Source organism: Peromyscus californicus, unplaced genomic scaffold, assembly GCF_007827085.1.
Source record: "Peromyscus californicus insignis strain IS unplaced genomic scaffold, ASM782708v3 Scaffold_7__1_contigs__length_154581171, whole genome shotgun sequence".
In the NCBI taxonomy this organism is placed as follows: Eukaryota; Metazoa; Chordata; class Mammalia; order Rodentia; family Cricetidae; genus Peromyscus; species Peromyscus californicus.
The window spans coordinates 45,911,796-45,920,028 of record NW_026294595.1 but is presented as its reverse complement, the minus strand read 5'-3'; positions in this window follow the sequence as shown (position 1 = coordinate 45,920,028).

Here is an 8,233-nt window from a genome sequence, read left to right as displayed (position 1 = left end):
AGAAACAGCAGACACTGACAACTAAAATGACTTTAGGGGCCAGGCAGGGAACAAAGTGAATGGCACTGAAAACAGAGATGAGTCAAAGGTCATACAGGCATTCAGCTTCTTTTCCTCTTTGTCTTTTATTTCTTCACTGACAACATAATGACTATAGGCAAGTCAATCATATCTGCTGGCCAGGGTTACCTCATTGTCTTTACACTTAAAAGACTATTTATATAGGAGGTCATATTGTAAAAGCAATACTTTTATTAGTAAATCAAGAAATCCATCTGGAAAATGACAGTCAATTTAGTAAGGAAGATGGAAATCTCAAGAGTCATTTAGTGTATGTGAAGATCACCAAATTTGGAGTGTGTGTGTGTGTGTGTGTGTGTGTGTGTGTGTGTGTGTGTGTGTTTAGCTAACTTTACCAACAATGATCCATATTTCTTTGGAAAACTTTCTTACTAAAGACTCAACCTCTTGAAACATCAGAATTTTACACGTGCAATAGGGATAACACTTCATTCCACATGAAATAAAAGCAAGATTTCAGTGAGACTGTGTAGCATTTATTATAAATATGGGAGCATTTATTATCATTACTGTTACGAATTTTGTAGTTTCTCAAAGATTTCCTTCTTCTAGGGAAGGAAGACTCAGATTTTGTGCAGAGAGTCTGCCCTCACAACAGGATGGGCCTTTACTTTTGAGGAGCCTCTGCACCCTGCTTGTGGTTCCCCACGACATTTCACCTTAGAGCTGCCGTCCCCTCTTAAACGCCAGTGATGTTTTTGCAGAAACACATAAAAGGGCTGGTAGTTTATATAAATAACTTAGGAAGATACAAGCAGAAGAAAATTGGAGAAATTATGGTTTCAAAGTCCTGTATTTTAAACTCAGGAGCTCCAGAAACAGGTGCAGTCAATGGGGGCAGTTCTGTTCTAGGCACTTGAGAAGTAGGTAAAGAGCTGGAGATGAAAACATGGTTGAGAGACCTGACACATGGGCTCCAATATAGAAAGACATCAAGGAGGTACAGTTTGTGTAGATCCAGAGACTGGGACCAAGGACAATTGACTAATATCTCTGGAAGTCTAATTTTATCTTCATAGAAGTTTGAAGCATTCAACAAAATCCAAAACTCCTTAATGATAAAGGTCTTGGAGAGATCAGGAATACAAGGAACATACCTAAATATAATAAAAGCAATTTGCAACAAGCCAACAGCCAACATCAAAGTAAATGGAGAGAAACTCAAAGCGATTCCACTAGAATCAGGAACAAGACAAGGCTGTCCACTATCCCCATATCTATTTAGTATAGTACTAGAAGTTCTAGCTGGAGCAATAAGGCAACAAAAGAGATCAAGGGAATACAAATTGGAAAGGAAGAAGTCAAACTTTTGTTATTTGTAGATGATATGATAGTACACATAAGTGACCCCAAAAATTCCACCAGGGAACTCCCGCAGCTGATAAACACCTTCAGTAATGTGGCAGGATACAAGATTAACTGAAAAATAAAAATAAAAAAAAAGTAGCTCTCCTATATATAAATGATAAACGGCCTGAGAAAGAAATCTGAGAAACATCACTCTTTACAATAGCCACAAGTAATATAAAACATCTTGGGGTAACTCTAACTGAGGAATGTCAAGAACTTTAAGTCCCTGAAGACAGAAATTGAAGAAGATATCAGAAAATGGAAAGATCTCCCATGCTTATAGATAGGTAAAACCAAGATAATAAAAATGGCAATCTTACCAAAAGCAATCTACAGATTCAATGCAATCCCCATCAAAATCCCAACACAATTCTTCACAGACCTTGAAAGAACAATACTCAACTTTATATGAAAAAACAAAAAACCCAGGATAGGTGAAACAGTCCTGTACAATAAAGCAACTTCTGGAGACATCACCATCCCTGACCTCAAGATCTACAGAGCTATAATAATAAAAACAGCTTGGTACTGGCATAAAACCCAACATGTGGATCAATGGAATTGAATTGAAGACCCTGACCTTGATCCACACACCTATGAACAAATGATTTTTTGACAAAGAAGCCAAAACTGTACAATGGAAAAAAAGAAAGCATCTTCAACAAGCGGTGTGGGCATAACTGGATGTCAACATGTAGAAGATTGCAAATGGATTCATATCTACCACCATGCACAAAACTCAAGTCTAAGTAGATCAAAGACCTCAACATATATCCAGTTACACTGAATCTGACAGAAGAGAAAGTAGGAAGTAGCCTTGAATGCGTTGGCGCAGGAGACCACTTCCTAAATATAACACTAGTAGCACAGATACCGAGAGCAACAATTAATAAATGGGACCTCCTGAAACTGAGAAGCTTCTGTAAGGCAAAGAACATGTTAAATAGGACAAAATGACAACCTACAGAATGGGAAACCTGTCAGAATGGCTAATCAAAACACTGATGACAGTTTATGTTGGAGAGTATGTGGAGCAAGGGGAACACTTCACCAACCCCACATCTGACAGAGGGCTGATTTCCAAAATATATAAAGAACTCAAGAAACTAGACATCAAAATACTGAATAATCCAATTTTTAAAAATGGACTATGGAGCTAAACAGAAAATTCTCAACAGAAGAATCTCAAATGGCCTAAAGTCATTTAAGGCATGGTTCAACATCCTTAGTCATCAGGACATGCAAATCAAAACAACACTGAGATACCATCTTAGACCTGTCAGAATGGCTAATCAAAACACTGATGGCAGCTTATGTTGGAGAGTATGTGGAGCAAGAAGAACACTCCTCCACTGTTGGTGGGAGTGCAAACTTGTACAGCCACTTTGGAAATCAGTATGGTAGTTTTTCAGAAAATTGGGAATCAATATACCTCAAGGCACAATGATACCACTCTTAGGCACATACCCAAGGAATGCTCAATCATACCACAAGGACACATGCTCAACTATGTTCATAGCAGCATTATTTGTAACAGCCAGAACCTGGAAACAATCTAGATGCTCCTCAACTGAAGAGTGGATAAAGAAAACGTGGTACATATACACAATGGAGTTCAATTTAGCAGTAAAAAACAATGATATCATGAAATTTGCAAGCAAATGAATGGAACTAGAAAATATCATCCTGAGTGAGGTAAGCCAGACTCAGAAAGAAAAACATGGTATGTGCTCACTCATAAGTGGATACTAGATGTAAAGCGAAAGATAACCAGACTATAATCCACAGCTCCAGAGAAGCTGGCTAACAAGGAGGACCCTAAGAGGGATGCATGGATCACCCTGGGAAGGGGAAATAGATGAGATCTCCTGAGTAAACTGGGGCAAGGTGGGGATAATAGAGAGTAGGGGATGGGGGGTGAGAACAGAAGGGAACAAGATTGTCAAGCTGGAACAGGGACAGAGGGAGAGTAATGAAAGAGGTACCTTGATAGAGGGAGACATCATGGGGAATAGGGAGAGACCTGGTGTGCAGGAAAGTTCCCAGGAATTCACAAGGATGACCCAGCTTAGACTACTAGCAGTGGTGGAGAGAGTCCCTGAACTAGCCTATTCTGGTGATCAGATTGGTGAATGCCCTAACATCATAGAGCCTTTATCCAGTAACTGATGGAAGCAGATGCAGAGATCCACATCCAAGCACCAGGCCAAGCTCCAGGAGTCCAGTTGAAGAGAAGGAAGAGGGATTCTAGGAGCAGGGGAGGGGGGTCAAGATCATGATGGGGAAATCTACAGAGACAACTGCACCAAGCTAGTGGGAACTCATGAACTTTAGACCAACAGCTGTGGAGCCTGCACGGGACTGGACTAGGCCCTCTGCATAAGCAAGACAATTGTGTAGCTTGGTCTGTTTGAGGGGCCCCAGGCAGTGGGATTAGGATCTATTGCTTGTGCATGAACTGGGTTTTTGGACCCCATTGCCTATGGTGGGACACTTTGCACAGCCTTGGTGCAGTGGGGAAGGGTTTGGACCTGCCTCAGCTGAATGTACCAGGCTTTGCTGCCTCCCCATGGGAAGTTTTATCTTTTTGGAGGAGGGACTGGGTGGGGGAGGGTTGGGGAGGAAGGCTAGGGGAGAGTGGGAGGAGGGATGAGAGGGCGATCTGTGGTTGGTATGTAAAATGAATAAAAAATTTCTTAATAAAGAAAAAATAAAGCATGATTCTCCATTTAAAATACAAAAAAAAAAATGCCAGGCAATACACTAATCCTTAAAGAACTCTTTTGCTCTAAATTTCTCCTTGCTTAGAGGGTAGAGGGCAAGGGAATGAAGTTTTAAAAAAAATGGAGGAATGGTAGTGGCTTAGTTATGGTTCAGTTGCTGTGAAGGACACCATGACCATGGCAACTCTTATAAAGGAAAACATTTAATTGGGGCTAGCTTACAGGTAGAGGTTTAATCCATATTGTCCTGGCAGGAAGCATGGTGGCACACAGGCAAATGTGGTGCTGGAGACATAGCTGAGAGTTCTACATCTGGATCAGCAGGAAGAGAGAGAGAGACACTGGGCCTGGCTTGGGTATCTGAAACCTCAAAGCCCGCCCCCACAGTGACATACTTCCTCCAACAAGGTCATGCCTCCTAATGATGCCACTTTTCATGAGCCTATGGGGGCCATTCTCACTTAAGCCAGCACAAGGAGAGTAGAGGTAACTATCAGAAAGGAAAATACTCAAGAAAGTAAAAAGGAAAACATGAGAATCCAAAGGTCTAAATCACTTCTTCCTTTACCAAGTACTAACAGCTTCAGAGGACCATATCAAAATACGTTTCTAGTTGCCTTCAAGGTCCCAGAGGGGAAAAACTTCCAAAGGTCTTGGACAACATGATGGTGGATTTTCCTAGCACATAGACAATTGCTCAATGAGTTAGCCAGTGTCCGTCCCTAGCCTTTTGAATATAACTCTGCTATTTTGAGCAGTGGGAAATTACACATTGGAAATCACTGGTGCTGTCTGAGAACGGACATTGGATCAAAGGACTGTGTTATATTTCTTTCTCTCATCATCTGTTCTCACTGGTTCATGTTTGTTTTCCTGTGTGGATCCCAGAAAGAAAGAAGACACTCGGGGGGAACTTCCCTGTTCTCATTGCTAATCATTCATTTTGCCTTCAGAAGTATATCTAAGTCAAACATTCGTGTCCAATTCGAAATAGCCATCACCTGACAATTACTAATGTACATCCCTCTCTTCATACGTCTCTATTTGGAAAGTACAAATAATGTAAAGTCATTCTCCTAAAATTAAAAATATTCATGCAAATTTGCATAAGGACCAAACCAGGAAACTCTCTTTCACTGTTCACCATAGCACCGATGCTTCTATAGGAAAATTGTTTTGTAAACTTTTCCAAGAATGAATTGATCTCACTGAATTGAATGACCAATATGCTGTAATACCGTCTGCTGCCCTGATGGCATGTGACTATCTAAAACTGGGGAATTTTGTGTGACAGATGTGTAGGCTGAGACATTTTTATTTGTCCTGAATGTTTATGATGGCTAAAGTCACTCAAATTTTGCAGCACAATGAGAATATAGAATGATAGGATTTAGAAATTAGTAAGATTTTTTTTTAATCTGCTCAGACATAGAAGATTCAGGCATTCTGAATTCACCAGCTATATATTTTGTCAGAAGACGGCCCCAGTGATACAAAATTGATGATGGAATCTGGAGGACCTGGATTTTCTTGAATATTTATAAAGAATTTGCTTAAGAGATTTCTTCTATGTTCATTTGTAATGTGAAACAGAGGTCAGATCTAAGTTTAAGAGAAAGTTTAGAAGTTTCGATGTGTCAATTGCCATAAGAATATTCTTCCTGTTGGAAACAAAACAACAAAATACTCATTAAGGGTGCTTAAAAGCCATCAAATTTAATTATTTGTTACCTGTCATGGTTTCATCATCATCTTATAGAAAGTGTGGGCATCCCATTTCATCACAATTGCCTCACTACACTCAGTATTTTGGAAGTATTTCTGATACCCATTGGTATCAGAATGGTAGACAAAGGAAAAACTTTAGATGTCACAGTAAGACAAATTTTCAATTGTGGTTTGCAAAATCAGTTTCCTTGATGTCATCATACCTCAAATAAAAGGACTGTCAAGAAAACTGGGGCTGAAAAGGTGACTCAGCAGTTAAGATGACTTATTGCTCTTAAAGAGGACCTGGGTTCAAACCCAGTGCCCATATTAAGTAGTCCCTTCCCAAGGGATCTGATGCCCTCTTTCAGCCTCCACAGAAATCTGCATGCACATAGTGCACATAAGCTCACACAGGCACACACACACACACACACACACACACACACACACACACACACACATAAATAAAATAATAGTTCTTTTTAAAAGCCTTTATAAATGCTACAGTTTTGAACTAGAAGGCCCCACAGAGGCCCATGTGATGACTTAGTCTGCAGTTTGGCACTATTAGGAGGCTGTGGAACCTTTAAGAGGTGGGCTGTAGTGGGAGAGCTTTGGATCATTGGGGGTGTTCCCTTGAATGGGATAGTACACACACACACACACACACACACACACACACACACACACACACACACACACCAACCCTTATCTCTTTTTCCACTTCTTGGCCAAGAGGAAAGCAGTTCCATTCCAACACACTCTCTGACCTAAAGCAGAGACCAACTCAACTCATGAACTCAAACCCCTTTCTCTTTGTTAAGTGTCTCAGGTATTTGTTATTGTAATGGAAACATAGCTAACTTAATTGTATTTTTAAATGCAGGGTATGGGCTAGACACACAGCTCAGTACAACAGGTCTTGCCTGGCAGCTATGGGGCTTTGGGTTGGATCTCCCAAGTCTGCAAAACGAGCGAACAGAAGTGAAGGAAGGGAAAGGCCTGTGATTCGTACCAAGCCATTCTAACTATGCTCCAACTACCAGGAATGACCAAGCAACCCTGGCACCTTCCCTTCCAGTTAGAACAGAAAAAGGAGTGGCTGTCTTCGGGAGGTACCAGTGAAACTGAGGATTAATAATTTTGAACAGGGCTGTTTACCTTAAATAACAAGTATTATCTGGGTAACTCTTATTTTTCTCTTGAATTTTTATTTAGCCAGGTATCTTCACAAAGCTACAGAACCCAACAGAAAGCTTGAAATCAAATACCACTTTCTCTGGCTCTGACTCTGACCCTATAATCTAAATGCGCTACCTACTTACTCTATCAAATCACCCCATTTTATTATCTTCGTATCACTTACGGCCATCTGGAGTCTTTCTGGGTTTACTTATTCACTTATTTGTAACCTTGTCCCTACCAGGAGCATGTAGGCTCTGGTTGGGCAGAGAACAGGTGTCTTAGTCACTGTTCTACCTCATGGCTTAAGCAACACTTGGCACACAGTAGCTGTTCTGTAAATCATTGCTGAAAGAATGAAATACAGATTGTTTTAATGTCAAATTTATCTTGCTCTAACAATATTTAAAACAAAACCACAGTGACATTTTTCTGCAAATTGAGCTAGAAAAATAGCCGTTTATCCGGTGCAGGCAATGCAGGGCTTAGGTATTTAATCAGAGTAACCATGTGAATCTGAAACCATATGCACACACAGAAGCCCCCACACGGAAAATATCCATCTCAGATATGTGGGACCGGGATCACTCACGGTGGACTCTGAATGGAGCACTTGACAGGATAAGCCCCTGAAGCATACATATATGCAGTGTCATCCACTCTGCCATGCTCCAGGGTCCACAGTTCCATGTAGCTAGAGTTTTCCTGCCTGGCCCACAGTCAGGACAAATCTCTGTCACCTGCCGCCAGTCCCAGAGCCACTCAGACCCAACCAAGTAAACACAGAGACTTATATTGGTTACAAACTGTATGGCCGTGGCAGGCTTCTTGCTAACTGTTCTTACAGCTTAAATTAATCCATTTCCATTAATCTATACCTTGCCACATGGCTCGTGGCTTACCGGCATCTTCACATGCTGTTTCTCATCGTGGTGGCTGGCAGTGTCTCTCTCACTCAGCCTTCCACTTTCCAGCTTTATTCTCCTCCTTGTCCCGCCTACACTTCCTGCCTAGCCAATGGCCAATCAGTGTTTTATTTATTGACTAATTAGCAACACATTTGCCATACAGAACATCCCACAGCACTGCCCCCCCCCTTTTTTTTCCAAAAGGAAGGTTTTAACCTTAACAAAGTAAAATTACATATAATTTGGGAATTTGGGCGTAGCTTTTCTTACTACTTCCTG